The sequence below is a fragment of the Oncorhynchus gorbuscha genome, unplaced genomic scaffold (genome assembly GCF_021184085.1).
Source record: "Oncorhynchus gorbuscha isolate QuinsamMale2020 ecotype Even-year unplaced genomic scaffold, OgorEven_v1.0 Un_scaffold_8:::fragment_4:::debris, whole genome shotgun sequence".
Taxonomy (NCBI): domain Eukaryota; kingdom Metazoa; phylum Chordata; class Actinopteri; order Salmoniformes; family Salmonidae; genus Oncorhynchus; species Oncorhynchus gorbuscha.
Window position 1 is genome coordinate 155,677 of NW_025745588.1, and position 24,177 is coordinate 179,853.

Here is a 24,177-nt window from a genome sequence, read left to right on the forward strand (position 1 = left end):
GAAGATTGAATCTGAAAAACTCAGCAGAAGAATTACAGAGTATTTGAACTGAAACCTGGTCAACTGCTTGGAAGAGAGCTATGCTCACAAGTATACCACCAACACTCACGTGATTCACTGTGGCCTGGCAACATCGACCCGTCAATCCATGTCTTCACCGTCATTGCTAGCGACTGCAAAACAATGTCTTGAAATAAATGGCTCGTTGGTCTAGGGGTATGATTCTCGCTTTGGGTGCGAGAGGTCCCGGGTTCAAATCCCGGACGAGCCCTTTTGAAGAGCCTTTCACAATCTGAGACAGGCGGATCTTGGGCAACTGGTTGGAGGGGCGACTGCCACCACAGGAGTGCAGGACCAGGTGGATGAGTGATTAAGGCAATGGACTGCTAATCCATTGGGCTCTGCACTAGTGGATTCAGCATAGCACAACATTTATTAATTTCTTCCTTGGTTAAAAAATCTGTCATTTTACTGGGACATAGGTTACCTTCAGACGAGTCCCGTGGCACTTGTGGGGGTCGTAGAGCAAAACTGAGAACAGCATTGTGTTTGTGAGAGTCTCCACTTTCCATAGAATGGTCAAGCTATGTTGTAGGTCAAACCGTTCGGAAGCTACAGACATTTGTATGAGAAGACAGATTTTAGGGATGTGTCATGTTTTGACAAATATTGCTCTCGCTCTGCCACATTTCACCAAAGATGCAGAGGTGTGACATCAGCAGTTATGGTAGGATTGAGAAGCATCCAGTGCAAAATACGATACATTTCTAGTTTAATACTGATAGATTCCAATGTTTTTTTTATTTTATTCACATACCGGTGCGTCAATCGGATCAAATGAAATGAGTTCCAATTGATTTTGATGTCTACTTTTTCATTGTCAAAATCTACATTTCTCTCTTTCTTAATTTGTTTCTTGCTGTTACAGCTAATGAAGATTGAATCTGAAAAACTCAGCAGAAGAATTACAGAGTATTTGAACTGAAACCTGGTCAACTGCTTGGAAGAGAGCTATGCTCACAAGTATACCACCAACACTCACGTGATTCACTGTGGCCTGGCAACATCGACCCGTCAATCCATGTCTTCACCGTCATTGCTAGCGACTGCAAAACAATGTCTTGAAATAAATGGCTCGTTGGTCTAGGGGTATGATTCTCGCTTTGGGTGCGAGAGGTCCCGGGTTCAAATCCCGGACGAGCCCTTTTGAAGAGCCTTTCACAATCTGAGACAGGCGGATCTTGGGCAACTGGTTGGAGGGGCGACTGCCACCACAGGAGTGCAGGACCAGGTGGATGAGTGATTAAGGCAATGGACTGCTAATCCATTGGGCTCTGCACTAGTGGATTCAGCATAGCACAACATTTATTAATTTCTTCCTTGGTTAAAAAATCTGTCATTTTACTGGGACATAGGTTACCTTCAGACGACGAGTCCCGTGGCACTTGTGGGGGTCGTAGAGCAAAACTGAGAACAGCATTGTGTTTGTGAGAGTCTCCACTTTCCATAGAATGGTCAAGCTATGTTGTAGGTCAAACCGTTCGGAATCTACAGACATTTGTATGAGAAGACAGATTTTAGGGATGTGTCATGTTTTGACAAATATTGCTCTCGCTCTGCCACATTTCACCAAAGATGCAGAGGTGTGACATCAGCAGTTATGGTAGGATTGAGAAGCATCCAGTGCAAAATACGATACATTTCTAGTTTAATACTGATAGATTCCAATGTTTTTTTTATTTTATTCACATACCGGTGCGTCAATCGGATCAAATGAAATGAGTTCCAATTGATTTTGATGTCTACTTTTTCATTGTCAAAATCTACATTTCTCTCTTTCTTAATTTGTTTCTTGCTGTTACAGCTAATGAAGATTGAATCTGAAAAACTCAGCAGAAGAATTACAGAGTATTTGAACTGAAACCTGGTCAACTGCTGCTTGGAAGAGAGCTATGCTCACAAGTATACCACCAACACTCACGTGATTCACTGTGGCCTGGCAACATCGACCCGTCAATCCATGTCTTCACCGTCATTGCTAGCGACTGCAAAACAATGTCTTGAAATAAATGGCTCGTTGGTCTAGGGGTATGATTCTCGCTTTGGGTGCGAGAGGTCCCGGGTTCAAATCCCGGACGAGCCCTTTTGAAGAGCCTTTCACAATCTGAGACAGGCGGATCTTGGGCAACTGGTTGGAGGGGCGACTGCCACCACAGGAGTGCAGGACCAGGTGGATGAGTGATTAAGGCAATGGACTGCTAATCCATTGGGCTCTGCACTAGTGGATTCAGCATAGCACAACATTTATTAATTTCTTCCTTGGTTAAAAAATCTGTCATTTTACTGGGACATAGGTTACCTTCAGACGAGTCCCGTGGCACTTGTGGGGGTCGTAGAGCAAAACTGAGAACAGCATTGTGTTTGTGAGAGTCTCCACTTTCCATAGAATGGTCAAGCTATGTTGTAGGTCAAACCGTTCGGAATCTACAGACATTTGTATGAGAAGACAGATTTTAGGGATGTGTCATGTTTTGACAAATATTGCTCTCGCTCTGCCACATTTCACCAAAGATGCAGAGGTGTGACATCAGCAGTTATGGTAGGATTGAGAAGCATCCAGTGCAAAATACGATACATTTCTAGTTTAATACTGATAGATTCCAATGTTTTTTTTATTTTATTCACATACCGGTGCGTCAATCGGATCAAATGAAATGAGTTCCAATTGATTTTGATGTCTACTTTTTCATTGTCAAAATCTACATTTTCTCTTTCTTAATTTGTTTCTTGCTGTTACAGCTAATGAAGATTGAATCTGAAAAACTCAGCAGAGAATTACAGAGTATTTGAACTGAAACCTGGTCAACTGCTTGGAAGAGAGCTATGCTCACAAGTATACCACCAACACTCACGTGATTCACTGTGGCCTGGCAACATCGACCCGTCAATCCATGTCTTCACCGTCATTGCTAGCGACTGCAAAACAATGTCTTGAAATAAATGGCTCGTTGGTCTAGGGGTATGATTCTCGCTTTGGGTGCGAGAGGTCCCGGGTTCAAATCCCGGACGAGCCCTTTTGAAGAGCCTTTCACAATCTGAGACAGGCGGATCTTGGGCAACTGGTTGGAGGGGCGACTGCCACCACAGGAGTGCAGGACCAGGTGGATGAGTGATTAAGGCAATGGACTGCTAATCCATTGGGCTCTGCACTAGTGGATTCAGCATAGCACAACATTTATTAATTTCTTCCTTGGTTAAAAATCTGTCATTTTACTGGGACATAGGTTACCTTCAGACGAGTCCCGTGGCACTTGTGGGGGTCGTAGAGCAAAACTGAGAACAGCATTGTGTTTGTGAGAGTCTCCACTTTCCATAGAATGGTCAAGCTATGTTGTAGGTCAAACCGTTCGGAATCTACAGACATTTGTATGAGAAGACAGATTTTAGGGATGTGTCATGTTTTGACAAATATTGCTCTCGCTCTGCCACATTTCACCAAAGATGCAGAGGTGTGACATCAGCAGTTATGGTAGGATTGAGAAGCATCCAGTGCAAAATACGATACATTTCTAGTTTAATACTGATAGATTCCAATGTTTTTTTTATTTTATTCACATACCGGTGCGTCAATCGGATCAAATGAAATGAGTTCCAATTGATTTTGATGTCTACTTTTTCATTGTCAAAATCTACATTTCTCTCTTTCTTAATTTGTTTCTTGCTGTTACAGCTAATGAAGATTGAATCTGAAAAACTCAGCAGAAGAATTACAGAGTATTTGAACTGAAACCTGGTCAACTGCTTGGAAGAGAGCTATGCTCACAAGTATACCACCAACACTCACGTGATTCACTGTGGCCTGGCAACATCGACCCGTCAATCCATGTCTTCACCGTCATTGCTAGCGACTGCAAAACAATGTCTTGAAATATGGCTCGTTGGTCTAGGGGTATGATTCTCGCTTTGGGTGCGAGAGGTCCCGGGTTCAAATCCCGGACGAGCCCTTTTGAAGAGCCTTTCACAATCTGAGACAGGCGGATCTTGGGCAACTGGTTGGAGGGGCGACTGCCACCACAGGAGTGCAGGACCAGGTGGATGAGTGATTAAGGCAATGGACTGCTAATCCATTGGGCTCTGCACTAGTGGATTCAGCATAGCACAACATTTATTAATTTCTTCCTTGGTTAAAAATCTGTCATTTTACTGGGACATAGGTTACCTTCAGACGAGTCCCGTGGCACTTGTGGGGGTCGTAGAGCAAAACTGAGAACAGCATTGTGTTTGTGAGAGTCTCCACTTTCCATAGAATGGTCAAGCTATGTTGTAGGTCAAACCGTTCGGAATCTACAGACATTTGTATGAGAAGACAGATTTTAGGGATGTGTCATGTTTTGACAAATATTGCTCTCGCTCTGCCACATTTCACCAAAGATGCAGAGGTGTGACATCAGCAGTTATGGTAGGATTGAGAAGCATCCAGTGCAAAATACGATACATTTCTAGTTTAATACTGATAGATTCCAATGTTTTTTTTATTTTATTCACATACCGGTGCGTCAATCGGATCAAATGAAATGAGTTCCAATTGATTTTGATGTCTACTTTTTCATTGTCAAAATCTACATTTCTCTCTTTCTTAATTTGTTTCTTGCTGTTACAGCTAATGAAGATTGAATCTGAAAAACTCAGCAGAAGAATTACAGAGTATTTGAACTGAAACCTGGTCAACTGCTTGGAAGAGAGCTATGCTCACAAGTATACCACCAACACTCACGTGATTCACTGTGGCCTGGCAACATCGACCCGTCAATCCATGTCTTCACCGTCATTGCTAGCGACTGCAAAACAATGTCTTGAAATAAATGGCTCGTTGGTCTAGGGGTATGATTCTCGCTTTGGGTGCGAGAGGTCCCGGGTTCAAATCCCGGACGAGCCCTTTTGAAGAGCCTTTCACAATCTGAGACAGGCGGATCTTGGGCAACTGGTTGGAGGGGCGACTGCCACCACAGGAGTGCAGGACCAGGTGGATGAGTGATTAAGGCAATGGACTGCTAATCCATTGGGCTCTGCACTAGTGGATTCAGCATAGCACAACATTTATTAATTTCTTCCTTGGTTAAAAAATCTGTCATTTTACTGGGACATAGGTTACCTTCAGACGAGTCCCGTGGCACTTGTGGGGGTCGTAGAGCAAAACTGAGAACAGCATTGTGTTTGTGAGAGTCTCCACTTTCCATAGAATGGTCAAGCTATGTTGTAGGTCAAACCGTTCGGAATCTACAGACATTTGTATGAGAAGACAGATTTTAGGGATGTGTCATGTTTTGACAAATATTGCTCTCGCTCTGCCACATTTCACCAAAGATGCAGAGGTGTGACATCAGCAGTTATGGTAGGATTGAGAAGCATCCAGTGCAAAATACGATACATTTCTAGTTTAATACTGATAGATTCCAATGTTTTTTTTATTTTATTCACATACCGGTGCGTCAATCGGATCAAATGAAATGAGTTCCAATTGATTTTGATGTCTACTTTTTCATTGTCAAAATCTACATTTCTCTCTTTCTTAATTTGTTTCTTGCTGTTACAGCTAATGAAGATTGAATCTGAAAAACTCAGCAGAAGAATTACAGAGTATTTGAACTGAAACCTGGTCAACTGCTTGGAAGAGAGCTATGCTCACAAGTATACCACCAACACTCACGTGATTCACTGTGGCCTGGCAACATCGACCCGTCAATCCATGTCTTCACCGTCATTGCTAGCGACTGCAAAACAATGTCTTGAAATAAATGGCTCGTTGGTCTAGGGGTATGATTCTCGCTTTGGGTGCGAGAGGTCCCGGGTTCAAATCCCGGACGAGCCCTTTTGAAGAGCCTTTCACAATCTGAGACAGGCGGATCTTGGGCAACTGGTTGGAGGGGCCGACTGCCACCACAGGAGTGCAGGACCAGGTGGATGAGTGATTAAGGCAATGGACTGCTAATCCATTGGGCTCTGCACTAGTGGATTCAGCATAGCACAACATTTATTAATTTCTTCCTTGGTTAAAAATCTGTCATTTTACTGGGACATAGGTTACCTTCAGACGAGTCCCGTGGCACTTGTGGGGGTCGTAGAGCAAAACTGAGAACAGCATTGTGTTTGTGAGAGTCTCCACTTTCCATAGAATGGTCAAGCTATGTTGTAGGTCAAACCGTTCGGAATCTACAGACATTTGTATGAGAAGACAGATTTTAGGGATGTGTCATGTTTTGACAAATATTGCTCTCGCTCTGCCACATTTCACCAAAGATGCAGAGGTGTGACATCAGCAGTTATGGTAGGATTGAGAAGCATCCAGTGCAAAATACGATACATTTCTAGTTTAATACTGATAGATTCCAATGTTTTTTTTATTTTATTCACATACCGGTGCGTCAATCGGATCAAATGAAATGAGTTCCAATTGATTTTGATGTCTACTTTTTCATTGTCAAAATCTACATTTCTCTCTTTCTTAATTTGTTTCTTGCTGTTACAGCTAATGAAGATTGAATCTGAAAAACTCAGCAGAAGAATTACAGAGTATTTGAACTGAAACCTGGTCAACTGCTTGGAAGAGAGCTATGCTCACAAGTATACCACCAACACTCACGTGATTCACTGTGGCCTGGCAACATCGACCCGTCAATCCATGTCTTCACCGTCATTGCTAGCGACTGCAAAACAATGTCTTGAAATAAATGGCTCGTTGGTCTAGGGGTATGATTCTCGCTTTGGGTGCGAGAGGTCCCGGGTTCAAATCCCGGACGAGCCCTTTTGAAGAGCCTTTCACAATCTGAGACAGGCGGATCTTGGGCAACTGGTTGGAGGGGCGACTGCCACCACAGGAGTGCAGGACCAGGTGGATGAGTGATTAAGGCAATGGACTGCTAATCCATTGGGCTCTGCACTAGTGGATTCAGCATAGCACAACATTTATTAATTTCTTCCTTGGTTAAAAATCTGTCATTTTACTGGGACATAGGTTACCTTCAGACGAGTCCCGTGGCACTTGTGGGGGTCGTAGAGCAAAACTGAGAACAGCATTGTGTTTGTGAGAGTCTCCACTTTCCATAGAATGGTCAAGCTATGTTGTAGGTCAAACCGTTCGGAATCTACAGACATTTGTATGAGAAGACAGATTTTAGGGATGTGTCATGTTTTGACAAATATTGCTCTCGCTCTGCCACATTTCACCAAAGATGCAGAGGTGTGACATCAGCAGTTATGGTAGGATTGAGAAGCATCCAGTGCAAAATACGATACATTTCTAGTTTAATACTGATAGATTCCAATGTTTTTTTTATTTTATTCACATACCGGTGCGTCAATCGGATCAAATGAAATGAGTTCCAATTGATTTTGATGTCTACTTTTTCATTGTCAAAATCTACATTTCTCTCTTTCTTAATTTGTTTCTTGCTGTTACAGCTAATGAAGATTGAATCTGAAAAACTCAGCAGAAGAATTACAGAGTATTTGAACTGAAACCTGGTCAACTGCTTGGAAGAGAGCTATGCTCACAAGTATACCACCAACACTCACGTGATTCACTGTGGCCTGGCAACATCGACCCGTCAATCCATGTCTTCACCGTCATTGCTAGCGACTGCAAAACAATGTCTTGAAATAAATGGCTCGTTGGTCTAGGGGTATGATTCTCGCTTTGGGTGCGAGAGGTCCCGGGTTCAAATCCCGGACGAGCCCTTTTGAAGAGCCTTTCACAATCTGAGACAGGCGGATCTTGGGCAACTGGTTGGAGGGGCGACTGCCACCACAGGAGTGCAGGACCAGGTGGATGAGTGATTAAGGCAATGGACTGCTAATCCATTGGGCTCTGCACTAGTGGATTCAGCATAGCACAACATTTATTAATTTCTTCCTTGGTTAACAAATCTGTCATTTTACTGGGACATAGGTTACCTTCAGACGAGTCCCGTGGCACTTGTGGGGGTCGTAGAGCAAAACTGAGAACAGCATTGTGTTTGTGAGAGTCTCCACTTTCCATAGAATGGTCAAGCTATGTTGTAGGTCAAACCGTTCGGAATCTACAGACATTTGTATGAGAAGACAGATTTTAGGGATGTGTCATGTTTTGACAAATATTGCTCTCGCTCTGCCACATTTCACCAAAGATGCAGAGGTGTGACATCAGCAGTTATGGTAGGATTGAGAAGCATCCAGTGCAAAATACGATACATTTCTAGTTTAATACTGATAGATTCCAATGTTTTTTTTATTTTATTCACATACCGGTGCGTCAATCGGATCAAATGAAATGAGTTCCAATTGATTTTGATGTCTACTTTTTCATTGTCAAAATCTACATTTCTCTCTTTCTTAATTTGTTTCTTGCTGTTACAGCTAATGAAGATTGAATCTGAAAAACTCAGCAGAAGAAATTACAGAGTATTTGAACTGAAACCTGGTCAACTGCTTGGAAGAGAGCTATGCTCACAAGTATACCACCAACACTCACGTGATTCACTGTGGCCTGGCAACATCGACCCGTCAATCCATGTCTTCACCGTCATTGCTAGCGACTGCAAAACAATGTCTTGAAATAAATGGCTCGTTGGTCTAGGGGTATGATTCTCGCTTTGGGTGCGAGAGGTCCCGGGTTCAAATCCCGGACGAGCCCTTTTGAAGAGCCTTTCACAATCTGAGACAGGCGGATCTTGGGCAACTGGTTGGAGGGGCGACTGCCACCACAGGAGTGCAGGACCAGGTGGATGAGTGATTAAGGCAATGGACTGCTAATCCATTGGGCTCTGCACTAGTGGATTCAGCATCGCACAACATTTATTAATTTCTTCCTTGGTTAACAAATCTGTCATTTTACTGGGACATAGGTTACCTTCAGACGAGTCCCGTGGCACTTGTGGGGGTCGTAGAGCAAAACTGAGAACAGCATTGTGTTTGTGAGAGTCTCCACTTTCCATAGAATGGTCAAGCTATGTTGTAGGTCAAACCGTTCGGAATCTACAGACATTTGTATGAGAAGACAGATTTTAGGGATGTGTCATGTTTTGACAAATATTGCTCTCGCTCTGCCACATTTCACCAAAGATGCAGAGGTGTGACATCAGCAGTTATGGTAGGATTGAGAAGCATCCAGTGCAAAATACGATACATTTCTAGTTTAATACTGATAGATTCCAATGTTTTTTTTATTTTATTCACATACCGGTGCGTCAATCGGATCAAATGAAATGAGTTCCAATTGATTTTGATGTCTACTTTTTCATTGTCAAAATCTACATTTCTCTCTTTCTTAATTTGTTTCTTGCTGTTACAGCTAATGAAGATTGAATCTGAAAAACTCAGCAGAAGAATTACAGAGTATTTGAACTGAAACCTGGTCAACTGCTTGGAAGAGAGCTATGCTCACAAGTATACCACCAACACTCACGTGATTCACTGTGGCCTGGCAACATCGACCCGTCAATCCATGTCTTCACCGTCATTGCTAGCGACTGCAAAACAATGTCTTGAAATAAATGGCTCGTTGGTCTAGGGGTATGATTCTCGCTTTGGGTGCGAGAGGTCCCGGGTTCAAATCCCGGACGAGCCCTTTTGAAGAGCCTTTCACAATCTGAGACAGGCGGATCTTGGGCAACTGGTTGGAGGGGCGACTGCCACCACAGGAGTGCAGGACCAGGTGGATGAGTGATTAAGGCAATGGACTGCTAATCCATTGGGCTCTGCACTAGTGGATTCAGCATAGCACAACATTTATTAATTTCTTCCTTGGTTAACAAATCTGTCATTTTACTGGGACATAGGTTACCTTCAGACGAGTCCCGTGGCACTTGTGGGGGTCGTAGAGCAAAACTGAGAACAGCATTGTGTTTGTGAGAGTCTCCACTTTCCATAGAATGGTCAAGCTATGTTGTAGGTCAACCCGTTCGGAATCTACAGACATTTGTATGGGAAGACAGATTTTAGGATGTGTCATGTTTTGACAAATATTGCTCTCGCTCTGCCACATTTCACCAAAGATGCAGAGGTGTGACATCAGCAGTTATGGTAGGATTGAGAAGCATCCAGTGCAAAATACGATACATTTCTAGTTTAATACTGATAGATTCCAATGTTTTTTTTATTTTATTCACATACCGGTGCGTCAATCGGATCAAATGAAATGAGTTCCAATTGATTTTGATGTCTACTTTTTCATTGTCAAAATCTACATTTCTCTCTTTCTTAATTTGTTTCTTGCTGTTACAGCTAATGAAGATTGAATCTGAAAAACTCAGCAGAAGAATTACAGAGTATTTGAACTGAAACCTGGTCAACTGCTTGGAAGAGAGCTATGCTCACAAGTATACCACCAACACTCACGTGATTCACTGTGGCCTGGCAACATCGACCCGTCAATCCATGTCTTCACCGTCATTGCTAGCGACTGCAAAACAATGTCTTGAAATAAATGGCTCGTTGGTCTAGGGGTATGATTCTCGCTTTGGGTGCGAGAGGTCCCGGGTTCAAATCCCGGACGAGCCCTTTTGAAGAGCCTTTCACAATCTGAGACAGGCGGATCTTGGGCAACTGGTTGGAGGGGCGACTGCCACCACAGGAGTGCAGGACCAGGTGGATGAGTGATTAAGGCAATGGACTGCTAATCCATTGGGCTCTGCACTAGTGGATTCAGCATAGCACAACATTTATTAATTTCTTCCTTGGTTAACAAATCTGTCATTTTACTGGGACATAGGTTACCTTCAGACGAGTCCCGTGGCACTTGTGGGGGTCGTAGAGCAAAACTGAGAACAGCATTGTGTTTGTGAGAGTCTCCACTTTCCATAGAATGGTCAAGCTATGTTGTAGGTCAAACCGTTCGGAATCTACAGACATTTGTATGAGAAGACAGATTTTAGGGATGTGTCATGTTTTGACAAATATTGCTCTCGCTCTGCCACATTTCACCAAAGATGCAGAGGTGTGACATCAGCAGTTATGGTAGGATTGAGAAGCATCCAGTGCAAAATACGATACATTTCTAGTTTAATACTGATAGATTCCAATGTTTTTTTTATTTTATTCACATACCGGTGCGTCAATCGGATCAAATGAAATGAGTTCCAATTGATTTTGATGTCTACTTTTTCATTGTCAAAATCTACATTTCTCTCTTTCTTAATTTGTTTCTTGCTGTTACAGCTAATGAAGATTGAATCTGAAAACTCAGCAGAAGAATTACAGAGTATTTGAACTGAAACCTGGTCAACTGCTTGGAAGAGAGCTATGCTCACAAGTATACCACCAACACTCACGTGATTCACTGTGGCCTGGCAACATCGACCCGTCAATCCATGTCTTCACCGTCATTGCTAGCGACTGCAAAACAATGTCTTGAAATAAATGGCTCGTTGGTCTAGGGGTATGATTCTCGCTTTGGGTGCGAGAGGTCCCGGGTTCAAATCCCGGACGAGCCCTTTTGAAGAGCCTTTCACAATCTGAGACAGGCGGATCTTGGGCAACTGGTTGGAGGGGCGACTGCCACCACAGGAGTGCAGGACCAGGTGGATGAGTGATTAAGGCAATGGACTGCTAATCCATTGGGCTCTGCACTAGTGGATTCAGCATAGCACAACATTTATTAATTTCTTCCTTGGTTAACAAATCTGTCATTTTACTGGGACATAGGTTACCTTCAGACGAGTCCCGTGGCACTTGTGGGGGTCGTAGAGCAAAACTGAGAACAGCATTGTGTTTGTGAGAGTCTCCACTTTCCATAGAATGGTCAAGCTATGTTGTAGGTCAAACCGTTCGGAATCTACAGACATTTGTATGAGAAGACAGATTTTAGGGATGTGTCATGTTTTGACAAATATTGCTCTCGCTCTGCCACATTTCACCAAAGATGCAGAGGTGTGACATCAGCAGTTATGGTAGGATTGAGAAGCATCCAGTGCAAAATACGATACATTTCTAGTTTAATACTGATAGATTCCAATGTTTTTTTTATTTTATTCACATACCGGTGCGTCAATCGGATCAAATGAAATGAGTTCCAATTGATTTTGATGTCTACTTTTTCATTGTCAAAATCTACATTTCTCTCTTTCTTAATTTGTTTCTTGCTGTTACAGCTAATGAAGATTGAATCTGAAAACTCAGCAGAAGAATTACAGAGTATTTGAACTGAAACCTGGTCAACTGCTTGGAAGAGAGCTATGCTCACAAGTATACCACCAACACTCACGTGATTCACTGTGGCCTGGCAACATCGACCCGTCAATCCATGTCTTCACCGTCATTGCTAGCGACTGCAAAACAATGTCTTGAAATAAATGGCTCGTTGGTCTAGGGGTATGATTCTCGCTTTGGGTGCGAGAGGTCCCGGGTTCAAATCCCGGACGAGCCCTTTTGAAGAGCCTTTCACAATCTGAGACAGGCGGATCTTGGGCAACTGGTTGGAGGGGCGACTGCCACCACAGGAGTGCAGGACCAGGTGGATGAGTGATTAAGGCAATGGACTGCTAATCCATTGGGCTCTGCACTAGTGGATTCAGCATAGCACAACATTTATTAATTTCTTCCTTGGTTAACAAATCTGTCATTTTACTGGGACATAGGTTACCTTCAGACGAGTCCCGTGGCACTTGTGGGGGTCGTAGAGCAAAACTGAGAACAGCATTGTGTTTGTGAGAGTCTCCACTTTCCATAGAATGGTCAAGCTATGTTGTAGGTCAAACCGTTCGGAATCTACAGACATTTGTATGAGAAGACAGATTTTAGGGATGTGTCATGTTTTGACAAATATTGCTCTCGCTCTGCCACATTTCACCAAAGATGCAGAGGTGTGACATCAGCAGTTATGGTAGGATTGAGAAGCATCCAGTGCAAAATACGATACATTTCTAGTTTAATACTGATAGATTCCAATGTTTTTTATTTTATTCACATACCGGTGCGTCAATCGGATCAAATGAAATGAGTTCCAATTGATTTTGATGTCTACTTTTTCATTGTCAAAATCTACATTTCTCTCTTTCTTAATTTGTTTCTTGCTGTTACAGCTAATGAAGATTGAATCTGAAAGACTCAGCAGATGAATTACAGAGTATTTGAACTGAAACCTGGTCAACTGCTTGGAAGAGAGCTATGCTCACAAGTATACCACCAACACTCACGTGATTCACTGTGGCCTGGCAACATCGACCCGTCAATCCATGTCTTCACCGTCATTGCTAGCGACTGCAAAACAATGTCTTGAAATAAATGGCTCGTTGGTCTAGGGGTATGATTCTCGCTTTGGGTGCGAGAGGTCCCGGGTTCAAATCCCGGACGAGCCCTTTTGAAGAGCCTTTCACAATCTGAGACAGGCGGATCTTGGGCAACTGGTTGGAGGGGCGACTGCCACCACAGGAGTGCAGGACCAGGTGGATGAGTGATTAAGGCAATGGACTGCTAATCCATTGGGCTCTGCACTAGTGGATTCAGCATAGCACAACATTTATTAATTTCTTCCTTGGTTAACAAATCTGTCATTTTACTGGGACATAGGTTACCTTCAGACGAGTCCCGTGGCACTTGTGGGGGTCGTAGAGCAAAACTGAGAACAGCATTGTGTTTGTGAGAGTCTCCACTTTCCATAGAATGGTCAAGCTATGTTGTAGGTCAAACCGTTCGGAATCTACAGACATTTGTATGAGAAGACAGATTTTAGGGATGTGTCATGTTTTGACAAATATTGCTCTCGCTCTGCCACATTTCACCAAAGATGCAGAGGTGTGACATCAGCAGTTATGGTAGGATTGAGAAGCATCCAGTGCAAAATACGATACATTTCTAGTTTAATACTGATAGATTCCAATGTTTTTTTTTTTATTTTATTCACATACCGGTGCGTCAATCGGATCAAATGAAATGAGTTCCAATTGATTTTGATGTCTACTTTTTCATTGTCAAAATCTACATTTCTCTCTTTCTTAATTTGTTTCTTGCTGTTACAGCTAATGAAGATTGAATCTGAAAAACTCAGCAGAAGAATTACAGAGTATTTGAACTGAAACCTGGTCAACTGCTTGGAAGAGAGCTATGCTCACAAGTATACCACCAACACTCACGTGATTCACTGTGGCCTGGCAACATCGACCCGTCAATCCATGTCTTCACCGTCATTGCTAGCGACTGCAAAACAATGTCTTGAAATAAATGGCTCGTTGGTCTAGGGGTATGATTCTCGCTTTGGGTGCGAGAGGTCCCGGGTTCAAATCCCGGACGAGCCCTTTTGAAGAGCCTTTCACAATCTGAGACAGGCGGATCTTGGGCAACTGGTTGGAGGGGCGACTGCCACCACAGGAGTGCAGGACCAGGTGGATGAGTGATTAAGGCAATGGACTGCTAATCCATTGGGCTCTGCACTAGTGGATTCAGCATAGCACAACATTTATAATTTCTTCCTTGGTTAACAAATCTGTCATTTTACTGGGACATAGGTTACCTTCAGACGAGTCCCGTGGCACTTGTGGGGGTCGTAGAGCAAAACTGAGAACAGCATTGTGTTTGTGAGAGTCTCCACTTTCCATAGAATGGTCAAGCTATGTTGTAGGTCAAACCGTTCGGAATCTACAGACATTTGTATGAGAAGACAGATTTTAGGGATGTGTCATGTTTTGACAAATATTGCTCTCGCTCTGCCACATTTCACCAAAGATGCAGAGGTGTGACATCAGCAGTTATGGTAGGATTGAGAAGCATCCAGTGCAAAATACGATACATTTCTAGTTTAATACTGATAGATTCCAATGTTTTTTTTATTTTATTCACATACCGGTGCGTCAATCGGATCAAATGAAATGAGTTCCAATTGATTTTGATGTCTACTTTTTCATTGTCAAAATCTACATTTTACTCTTTCTTAATTTGTTTCTTGCTGTTACAGCTAATGAAGATTGAATCTGAAAAACTCAGCAGAAGAATTACAGAGTATTTGAACTGAAACCTGGTCAACTGCTTGGAAGAGAGCTATGCTCACAAGTATACCACCAACACTCACGTGATTCACTGTGGCCTGGCAACATCGACCCGTCAATCCATGTCTTCACCGTCATTGCTAGCGACTGCAAAACAATGTCTTGAAATAAATGGCTCGTTGGTCTAGGGGTATGATTCTCGCTTTGGGTGCGAGAGGTCCCGGGTTCAAATCCCGGACGAGCCCTTTTGAAGAGCCTTTCACAATCTGAGACAGGCGGATCTTGGGCAACTGGTTGGAGGGGCGACTGCCACCACAGGAGTGCAGGACCAGGTGGATGAGTGATTAAGGCAATGGACTGCTAATCCATTGGGCTCTGCACTAGTGGATTCAGCATAGCACAACATTTATTAATTTCTTCCTTGGTTAACAAATCTGTCATTTTACTGGGACATAGGTTACCTTCAGACGAGTCCCTGGCACTTGTGGGGGTCGTAGAGCAAAACTGAGAACAGCATTGTGTTTGTGAGAGTCTCCACTTTCCATAGAATGGTCAAGCTATGTTGTAGGTCAAACCGTTCGGAATCTACAGACATTTGTATGAGAAGACAGATTTTAGGGATGTGTCATGTTTTGACAAATATTGCTCTCGCTCTGCCACATTTCACCAAAGATGCAGAGGTGTGACATCAGCAGTTATGGTAGGATTGAGAAGCATCCAGTGCAAAATACGATACATTTCTAGTTTAATACTGATAGATTCCAATGTTTTTTTTATTTTATTCACATACCGGTGCGTCAATCGGATCAAATGAAATGAGTTCCAATTGATTTTGATGTCTACTTTTTCATTGTCAAAATCTACATTTCTCTCTTTCTTAATTTGTTTCTTGCTGTTACAGCTAATGAAGATTGAATCTGAAAAACTCAGCAGAAGAATTACAGAGTATTTGAACTGAAACCTGGTCAACTGCTTGGAAGAGAGCTATGCTCACAAGTATACCACCAACACTCACGTGATTCACTGTGGCCTGGCAACATCGACCCGTCAATCCATGTCTTCACCGTCATTGCTAGCGACTGCAAAACAATGTCTTGAAATAAATGGCTCGTTGGTCTAGGGGTATGATTCTCGCTTTGGGTGCGAGAGGTCCCGGGTTCAAATCCCGGACGAGCCCTTTTGAAGAGCCTTTCACAATCTGAGACAGGCGGATCTTGGGCAACTGGTTGGAGGGGCGACTGCCACCACAGGAGTGCAGGACCAGGTGGATGAGTGATTAAGGCAATGGACTGCTAATCCATTGGGCTCTGCACTAGTGGATTCAGCATAGCACAACATTTATTAATTTCTTCCTTGGTTAACAAATCTGTCATTTTACTGGGACATAGGTTACCTTCAGACGAGTCCCGTGGCACTTGTGGGGGTCGTAGAGCAAAACTGAGAACAGCATTGTGTTTGTGAGAGTCTCCACTTTCCATAGAATGGTCAAGCTATGTTGTAGGTCAAACCGTTCGGAATCTACAGACATTTGTATGAGAAGACAGATTTTAGGGATGTGTCATGTTTTGACAAATATTGCTCTCGCTCTGCCACATTTCACCAAAGATGCAGAGGTGTGACATCAGCAGTTATGGTAGGATTGAGAAGCATCCAGTGCAAAATACGATACATTTCTAGTTTAATACTGATAGATTCCAATGTTTTTTTTATTTTATTCACATACCGGTGCGTCAATCGGATCAAATGAAATGAGTTCCAATTGATTTTGATGTCTACTTTTTCATTGTCAAAATCTACATTTCTCTCTTTCTTAATTTGTTTCTTGCTGTTACAGCTAATGAAGATTGAATCTGAAAAACTCAGCAGAAGAATTACAGAGTATTTGAACTGAAACCTGGTCAACTGCTTGGAAGAGAGCTATGCTCACAAGTATACCACCAACACTCACGTGATTCACTGTGGCCTGGCAACATCGACCCGTCAATCCATGTCTTCACCGTCATTGCTAGCGACTGCAAAACAATGTCTTGAAATAAATGGCTCGTTGGTCTAGGGGTATGATTCTCGCTTTGGGTGCGAGAGGTCCCGGGTTCAAATCCCGGACGAGCCCTTTTGAAGAGCCTTTCACAATCTGAGACAGGCGGATCTTGGGCAACTGGTTGGAGGGGCGACTGCCACCACAGGAGTGCAGGACCAGGTGGATGAGTGATTAAGGCAATGGACTGCTAATCCATTGGGCTCTGCACTAGTGGATTCAGCATAGCACAACATTTATTAATTTCTTCCTTGGTTAACAAATCTGTCATTTTACTGGGACATAGGTTACCTTCAGACGAGTCCCGTGGCACTTGTGGGGGTCGTAGAGCAAAACTGAGAACAGCATTGTGTTTGTGAGAGTCTCCACTTTCCATAGAATGGTCAAGCTATGTTGTAGGTCAAACCGTTCGGAATCTACAGACATTTGTATGAGAAGACAGATTTTAGGGATGTGTCATGTTTTGACAAATATTGCTCTCGCTCTGCCACATTTCACCAAAGATGCAGAGGTGTGACATCAGCAGTTATGGTAGGATTGAGAAGCATCCAGTGCAAAATACGATACATTTCTAGTTTAATACTGATAGATTCCAATGTTTTTTTTATTTTATTCACATACCGGTGCGTCAATCGGATCAAATGAAATGAGTTCCAATTGATTTTGATGTCTACTTTTTCATTGTCAAAATCTACATTTCTCTCTTTCTTAATTTGTTTCTTGCTGTTACAGCTAATGAAGATTGAATCTGAAAAACTCAGCAGAAGAATTACAGAGTATTTGAACTGAAACCTGGTCAACTGCTTGGAAGAGAGCTATGCTCACAAGTATACCACCAACACTCACGTGATTCACTGTGGCCTGGCAACATCGACCCGTCAATCCATGTCTTCACCGTCATTGCTAGCGACTGCAAAACAATGTCTTGAAATAAATGGCTCGTTGGTCTAGGGGTATGATTCTCGCTTTGGGTGCGAGAGGTCCCGGGTTCAAATCCCGGACGAGCCCTTTTGAAGAGCCTTTCACAATCTGAGACAGGCGGATCTTGGGCAACTGGTTGGAGGGGCGACTGCCACCACAGGAGTGCAGGACCAGGTGGATGAGTGATTAAGGCAATGGACTGCTAATCCATTGGGCTCTGCACTAGTGGATTCAGCATAGCACAACATTTATTAATTTCTTCCTTGGTTAACAAATCTGTCATTTTACTGGGACATAGGTTACCTTCAGACGAGTCCCGTGGCACTTGTGGGGGTCGTAGAGCAAAACTGAGAACAGCATTGTGTTTGTGAGAGTCTCCACTTTCCATAGAATGGTCAAGCTATGTTGTAGGTCAAACCGTTCGGAATCTACAGACATTTGTATGAGAAGACAGATTTTAGGGATGTGTCATGTTTTGACAAATATTGCTCTCGCTCTGCCACATTTCACCAAAGATGCAGAGGTGTGACATCAGCAGTTATGGTAGGATTGAGAAGCATCCAGTGCAAAATACGATACATTTCTAGTTTAATACTGATAGATTCCAATGTTTTTTTTATTTTATTCACATACCGGTGCGTCAATCGGATCAAATGAAATGAGTTCCAATTGATTTTGATGTCTACTTTTTCATTGTCAAAATCTACATTTCTCTCTTTCTTAATTTGTTTCTTGCTGTTACAGCTAATGAAGATTGAATCTGAAAAACTCAGCAGAAGAATTACAGAGTATTTGAACTGAAACCTGGTCAACTGCTTGGAAGAGAGCTATGCTCACAAGTATACCACCAACACTCACGTGATTCACTGTGGCCTGGCAACATCGACCCGTCAATCCATGTCTTCACCGTCATTGCTAGCGACTGCAAAACAATGTCTTGAAATAAATGGCTCGTTGGTCTAGGGGTATGATTCTCGCTTTGGGTGCGAGAGGTCCCGGGTTCAAATCCCGGACCTAGCCCTTTTGAAGAGCCTTTCACAATCTGAGACAGGCGGATCTTGGGCAACTGGTTGGAGGGGCGACTGCCACCACAGGAGTGCAGGACCAGGTGGATGAGTGATTAAGGCAATGGACTGCTAATCCATTGGGCTCTGCACTAGTGGATTCAGCATCGCACAACATTTATTAATTTCTTCCTTGGTTAACAAATCTGTCATTTTACTGGGACATAGGTTACCTTCAGACGAGTCCCGTGGCACTTGTGGGGGTCGTAGAGCAAAACTGAGAACAGCATTGTGTTTGTGAGAGTCTCCACTTTCCATAGAATGGTCAAGCTATGTTGTAGGTCAAACCGTTCGGAATCTACAGACATTTGTATGAGAAGACAGATTTTAGGGATGTGTCATGTTTTGACAAATATTGCTCTCGCTCTGCCACATTTCACCAAAGATGCAGAGGTGTGACATCAGCAGTTATGGTAGGATTGAGAAGCATCCAGTGCAAAATACGATACATTTCTATTAATACTGATAGATTCCAATGTTTTTTTTATTTTATTCACATACCGGTGCGTCAATCGGATCAAATGAAATGAGTTCCAATTGATTTTGATGTCTACTTTTTCATTGTCAAAATCTACATTTCTCTCTTTCTTAATTTGTTTCTTGCTGTTACAGCTAATGAAGATTGAATCTGAAAAACTCAGCAGAAGAATTACAGAGTATTTGAACTGAAACCTGGTCAACTGCTTGGAAGAGAGCTATGCTCACAAGTATACCACCAACACTCACGTGATTCACTGTGGCCTGGCAACATCGACCCGTCAATCCATGTCTTCACCGTCATTGCTAGCGACTGCAAAACAATGTCTTGAAATAAATGGCTCGTTGGTCTAGGGGTATGATTCTCGCTTTGGGTGCGAGAGGTCCCGGGTTCAAATCCCGGACGAGCCCTTTTGAAGAGCCTTTCACAATCTGAGACAGGCGGATCTTGGGCAACTGGTTGGAGGGGCGACTGCCACCACAGGAGTGCAGGACCAGGTGGATGAGTGATTAAGGCAATGGACTGCTAATCCATTGGGCTCTGCACTAGTGGATTCAGCATCGCACAACATTTATTAATTTCTTCCTTGGTTAACAAATCTGTCATTTTACTGGGACATAGGTTACCTTCAGACGAGTCCCGTGGCACTTGTGGGGGTCGTAGAGCAAAACTGAGAACAGCATTGTGTTTGTGAGAGTCTCCACTTTCCATAGAATGGTCAAGCTATGTTGTAGGTCAAACCGTTCGGAATCTACAGACATTTGTATGAGAAGACAGATTTTAGGGATGTGTCATGTTTTGACAAATATTGCTCTCGCTCTGCCACATTTCACCAAAGATGCAGAGGTGTGACATCAGCAGTTATGGTAGGATTGAGAAGCATCCAGTGCAAAATACGATACATTTCTAGTTTAATACTGATAGATTCCAATGTTTTTTTTATTTTATTCACATACCGGTGCGTCAATCGGATCAAATGAAATGAGTTCCAATTGATTTTGATGTCTACTTTTTCATTGTCAAAATCTACATTTCTCTCTTTCTTAATTTGTTTCTTGCTGTTACAGCTAATGAAGATTGAATCTGAAAAACTCAGCAGAAGAATTACAGAGTATTTGAACTGAAACCTGGTCAACTGCTTGGAAGAGAGCTATGCTCACAAGTATACCACCAACACTCACGTGATTCACTGTGGCCTGGCAACATCGACCCGTCAATCCATGTCTTCACCGTCATTGCTAGCGACTGCAAAACAATGTCTTGAAATAAATGGCTCGTTGGTCTAGGGGTATGATTCTCGCTTTGGGTGCGAGAGGTCCCGGGTTCAAATCCCGGACGAGCCCTTTTGAAGAGCCTTTCACAATCTGAGACAGGCGGATCTTGGGCAACTGGTTGGAGGGGCGACTGCCACCACAGGAGTGCAGGACCAGGTGGATGAGTGATTAAGGCAATGGACTGCTAATCCATTGGGCTCTGCACTAGTGGATTCAGCATAGCACAACATTTATTAATTTCTTCCTTGGTTAACAAATCTGTCATTTTACTGGGACATAGGTTACCTTCAGACGAGTCCCGTGGCACTTGTGGGGGTCGTAGAGCAAAACTGAGAACAGCATTGTGTTTGTGAGAGTCTCCACTTTCCATAGAATGGTCAAGCTATGTTGTAGGTCAAACCGTTCGGAATCTACAGACATTTGTATGAGAAGACAGATTTTAGGGATGTGTCATGTTTTGACAAATATTGCTCTCGCTCTGCCACATTTCACCAAAGATGCAGAGGTGTGACATCAGCAGTTATGGTAGGATTGAGAAGCATCCAGTGCAAAATACGATACATTTCTAGTTTAATACTGATAGATTCCAATGTTTTTTTTATTTTATTCACATACCGGTGCGTCAATCGGATCAAATGAAATGAGTTCCAATTGATTTTGATGTCTACTTTTTCATTGTCAAAATCTACATTTCTCTCTTTCTTAAATTTGTTTCTTGCTGTTACAGCTAATGAAGATTGAATCTGAAAAACTCAGCAGAAGAATTACAGAGTATTTGAACTGAAACCTGGTCAACTGCTTGGAAGAGAGCTATGCTCACAAGTATACCACCAACACTCACGTGATTCACTGTGGCCTGGCAACATCGACCCGTCAATCCATGTCTTCACCGTCATTGCTAGCGACTGCAAAACAATGTCTTGAAATAAATGGCTCGTTGGTCTAGGGGTATGATTCTCGCTTTGGGTGCGAGAGGTCCCGGGTTCAAATCCCGGACGAGCCCTTTTGAAGAGCCTTTCACAATCTGAGACAGGCGGATCTTGGGCAACTGGTTGGAGGGGCGACTGCCACCACAGGAGTGCAGGACCAGGTGGATGAGTGATTAAGGCAATGGACTGCTAATCCATTGGGCTCTGCACTAGTGGATTCAGCATCGCACAACATTTATTAATTTCTTCCTTGGTTAACAAATCTGTCATTTTACTGGGACATAGGTTACCTTCAGACGAGTCCCGTGGCACTTGTGGGGGTCGTAGAGCAAAACTGAGAACAGCATTGTGTTTGTGAGAGTCTCCACTTTCCATAGAATGGTCAAGCTATGTTGTAGGTCAAACCGTTCGGAAATCTACAGACATTTGTATGAGAAGACAGATTTTAGGGATGTGTCATGTTTTGACAAATATTGCTCTCGCTCTGCCACATTTCACCAAAGATGCAGAGGTGTGACATCAGCAGTTATGGTAGGATTGAGAAGCATCCAGTGCAAAATACGATACATTTCTAGTTTAATACTGATAGATTCCAATGTTTTTTTTATTTTATTCACATACCGGTGCGTCAATCGGATCAAATGAAATGAGTTCCAATTGATTTTGATGTCTACTTTTTCATTGTCAAAATCTACATTTCTCTCTTTCTTAATTTGTTTCTTGCTGTTACAGCTAATGAAGATTGAATCTGAAAAACTCAGCAGAAGAATTACAGAGTATTTGAACTGAAACCTGGTCAACTGCTTGGAAGAGAGCTATGCTCACAAGTATACCACCAACACTCACGTGATTCACTGTGGCCTGGCAACATCGACCCGTCAATCCATGTCTTCACCGTCATTGCTAGCGACTGCAAAACAATGTCTTGAAATAAATGGCTCGTTGGTCTAGGGGTATGATTCTCGCTTTGGGTGCGAGAGGTCCCGGGTTCAAATCCCGGACGAGCCCTTTTGAAGAGCCTTTCACAATCTGAGACAGGCGGATCTTGGGCAACTGGTTGGAGGGGCGACTGCCACCACAGGAGTGCAGGACCAGGTGGATGAGTGATTAAGGCAATGGACTGCTAATCCATTGGGCTCTGCACTAGTGGATTCAGCATCGCACAACATTTATTAATTTCTTCCTTGGTTAACAAATCTGTCATTTTACTGGGACATAGGTTACCTTCAGACGAGTCCCGTGGCACTTGTGGGGGTCGTAGAGCAAAACTGAGAACAGCATTGTGTTTGTGAGAGTCTCCACTTTCCATAGAATGGTCAAGCTATGTTGTAGGTCAAACCGTTCGGAATCTACAGACATTTGTATGAGAAGACAGATTTTAGGGATGTGTCATGTTTTGACAAATATTGCTCTCGCTCTGCCACATTTCACCAAAGATGCAGAGGTGTGACATCAGCAGTTATGGTAGGATTGAGAAGCATCCAGTGCAAAATACGATACATTTCTAGTTTAATACTGATAGATTCCAATGTTTTTTTTATTTTATTCACATACCGGTGCGTCAATCGGATCAAATGAAATGAGTTCCAATTGATTTTGATGTCTACTTTTTCATTGTCAAAATCTACATTTCTCTCTTTCTTAATTTGTTTCTTGCTGTTACAGCTAATGAAGATTGAATCTGAAAAACTCAGCAGAAGAATTACAGAGTATTTGAACTGAAACCTGGTCAACTGCTTGGAAGAGAGCTATGCTCACAAGTATACCACCAACACTCACGTGATTCACTGTGGCCTGGCAACATCGACCCGTCAATCCATGTCTTCACCGTCATTGCTAGCGACTGCAAAACAATGTCTTGAAATAAATGGCTCGTTGGTCTAGGGGTATGATTCTCGCTTTGGGTGCGAGAGGTCCCGGGTTCAAATCCCGGACGAGCCCTTTTGAAGAGCCTTTCACAATCTGAGACAGGCGGATCTTGGGCAACTGGTTGGAGGGGCGACTGCCACCACAGGAGTGCAGGACCAGGTGGATGAGTGATTAAGGCAATGGACTGCTAATCCATTGGGCTCTGCACTAGTGGATTCAGCATCGCACAACATTTATTAATTTCTTCCTTGGTTAACAAATCTGTCATTTTACTGGGACATAGGTTACCTTCAGACGAGTCCCGTGGCACTTGTGGGGGTCGTAGAGCAAAACTGAGAACAGCATTGTGTTTGTGAGAGTCTCCACTTTCCATAGAATGGTCAAGCTATGTTGTAGGTCAAACCGTTCGAATCTACAGACATTTGTATGAGAAGACAGATTTTAGGGATGTGTCATGTTTTGACAAATATTGCTCTCGCTCTGCCACATTTCACCAAAGATGCAGAGGTGTGACATCAGCAGTTATGGTAGGATTGAGAAGCATCCAGTGCAAAATACGATACATTTCTAGTTTAATACTGATAGATTCCAATGTTTTTTTTATTTTATTCACATACCGGTGCGTCAATCGGATCAAATGAAATGAGTTCCAATTG

The 24,177-nt window shown here is 42.9% G+C and overlaps 25 non-coding genes across 25 annotated transcripts; all 25 read left to right on the top strand.

Annotated features, from left to right (window-relative positions):
* Positions 1-199: 199 nt before the first annotated feature.
* trnap-ugg lies at positions 200-271 on the top strand. Its single transcript has one exon. It is a non-coding gene; the product is annotated as a tRNA-Pro (tRNA).
* Positions 272-1,132: 861 nt separating this feature from the next.
* Positions 1,133-1,204, top strand: trnap-ugg. The gene has a single exon. It is a non-coding gene; the product is annotated as a tRNA-Pro (tRNA).
* Positions 1,205-2,071: 867 nt separating this feature from the next.
* Positions 2,072-2,143, top strand: trnap-ugg. The gene has a single exon. It is a non-coding gene; the product is annotated as a tRNA-Pro (tRNA).
* Positions 2,144-3,002: 859 nt separating this feature from the next.
* On the top strand, positions 3,003-3,074 carry trnap-ugg. The gene has a single exon. It is a non-coding gene; the product is annotated as a tRNA-Pro (tRNA).
* An 858-nt stretch (positions 3,075-3,932) lies between these two features.
* trnap-ugg lies at positions 3,933-4,004 on the top strand. The gene has a single exon. It is a non-coding gene; the product is annotated as a tRNA-Pro (tRNA).
* An 860-nt stretch (positions 4,005-4,864) lies between these two features.
* Positions 4,865-4,936, top strand: trnap-ugg. Its single transcript has one exon. It is a non-coding gene; the product is annotated as a tRNA-Pro (tRNA).
* Positions 4,937-5,797: 861 nt separating this feature from the next.
* trnap-ugg lies at positions 5,798-5,869 on the top strand. Its single transcript has one exon. It is a non-coding gene; the product is annotated as a tRNA-Pro (tRNA).
* Positions 5,870-6,730: 861 nt separating this feature from the next.
* On the top strand, positions 6,731-6,802 carry trnap-ugg. Its single transcript has one exon. It is a non-coding gene; the product is annotated as a tRNA-Pro (tRNA).
* Positions 6,803-7,662: 860 nt separating this feature from the next.
* On the top strand, positions 7,663-7,734 carry trnap-ugg. The gene has a single exon. It is a non-coding gene; the product is annotated as a tRNA-Pro (tRNA).
* An 862-nt stretch (positions 7,735-8,596) lies between these two features.
* On the top strand, positions 8,597-8,668 carry trnap-ugg. The gene has a single exon. It is a non-coding gene; the product is annotated as a tRNA-Pro (tRNA).
* Positions 8,669-9,529: 861 nt separating this feature from the next.
* On the top strand, positions 9,530-9,601 carry trnap-ugg. Its single transcript has one exon. It is a non-coding gene; the product is annotated as a tRNA-Pro (tRNA).
* An 860-nt stretch (positions 9,602-10,461) lies between these two features.
* trnap-ugg lies at positions 10,462-10,533 on the top strand. Its single transcript has one exon. It is a non-coding gene; the product is annotated as a tRNA-Pro (tRNA).
* Positions 10,534-11,393: 860 nt separating this feature from the next.
* trnap-ugg lies at positions 11,394-11,465 on the top strand. Its single transcript has one exon. It is a non-coding gene; the product is annotated as a tRNA-Pro (tRNA).
* Positions 11,466-12,325: 860 nt separating this feature from the next.
* On the top strand, positions 12,326-12,397 carry trnap-ugg. The gene has a single exon. It is a non-coding gene; the product is annotated as a tRNA-Pro (tRNA).
* An 859-nt stretch (positions 12,398-13,256) lies between these two features.
* Positions 13,257-13,328, top strand: trnap-ugg. The gene has a single exon. It is a non-coding gene; the product is annotated as a tRNA-Pro (tRNA).
* Positions 13,329-14,192: 864 nt separating this feature from the next.
* Positions 14,193-14,264, top strand: trnap-ugg. Its single transcript has one exon. It is a non-coding gene; the product is annotated as a tRNA-Pro (tRNA).
* Positions 14,265-15,124: 860 nt separating this feature from the next.
* On the top strand, positions 15,125-15,196 carry trnap-ugg. The gene has a single exon. It is a non-coding gene; the product is annotated as a tRNA-Pro (tRNA).
* Positions 15,197-16,056: 860 nt separating this feature from the next.
* Positions 16,057-16,128, top strand: trnap-ugg. Its single transcript has one exon. It is a non-coding gene; the product is annotated as a tRNA-Pro (tRNA).
* Positions 16,129-16,989: 861 nt separating this feature from the next.
* trnap-ugg lies at positions 16,990-17,061 on the top strand. The gene has a single exon. It is a non-coding gene; the product is annotated as a tRNA-Pro (tRNA).
* Positions 17,062-17,922: 861 nt separating this feature from the next.
* Positions 17,923-17,994, top strand: trnap-ugg. Its single transcript has one exon. It is a non-coding gene; the product is annotated as a tRNA-Pro (tRNA).
* A 1,793-nt stretch (positions 17,995-19,787) lies between these two features.
* trnap-ugg lies at positions 19,788-19,859 on the top strand. Its single transcript has one exon. It is a non-coding gene; the product is annotated as a tRNA-Pro (tRNA).
* An 861-nt stretch (positions 19,860-20,720) lies between these two features.
* trnap-ugg lies at positions 20,721-20,792 on the top strand. The gene has a single exon. It is a non-coding gene; the product is annotated as a tRNA-Pro (tRNA).
* Positions 20,793-21,654: 862 nt separating this feature from the next.
* Positions 21,655-21,726, top strand: trnap-ugg. The gene has a single exon. It is a non-coding gene; the product is annotated as a tRNA-Pro (tRNA).
* An 862-nt stretch (positions 21,727-22,588) lies between these two features.
* trnap-ugg lies at positions 22,589-22,660 on the top strand. Its single transcript has one exon. It is a non-coding gene; the product is annotated as a tRNA-Pro (tRNA).
* An 861-nt stretch (positions 22,661-23,521) lies between these two features.
* On the top strand, positions 23,522-23,593 carry trnap-ugg. Its single transcript has one exon. It is a non-coding gene; the product is annotated as a tRNA-Pro (tRNA).
* Positions 23,594-24,177: the final 584 nt, after the last annotated feature.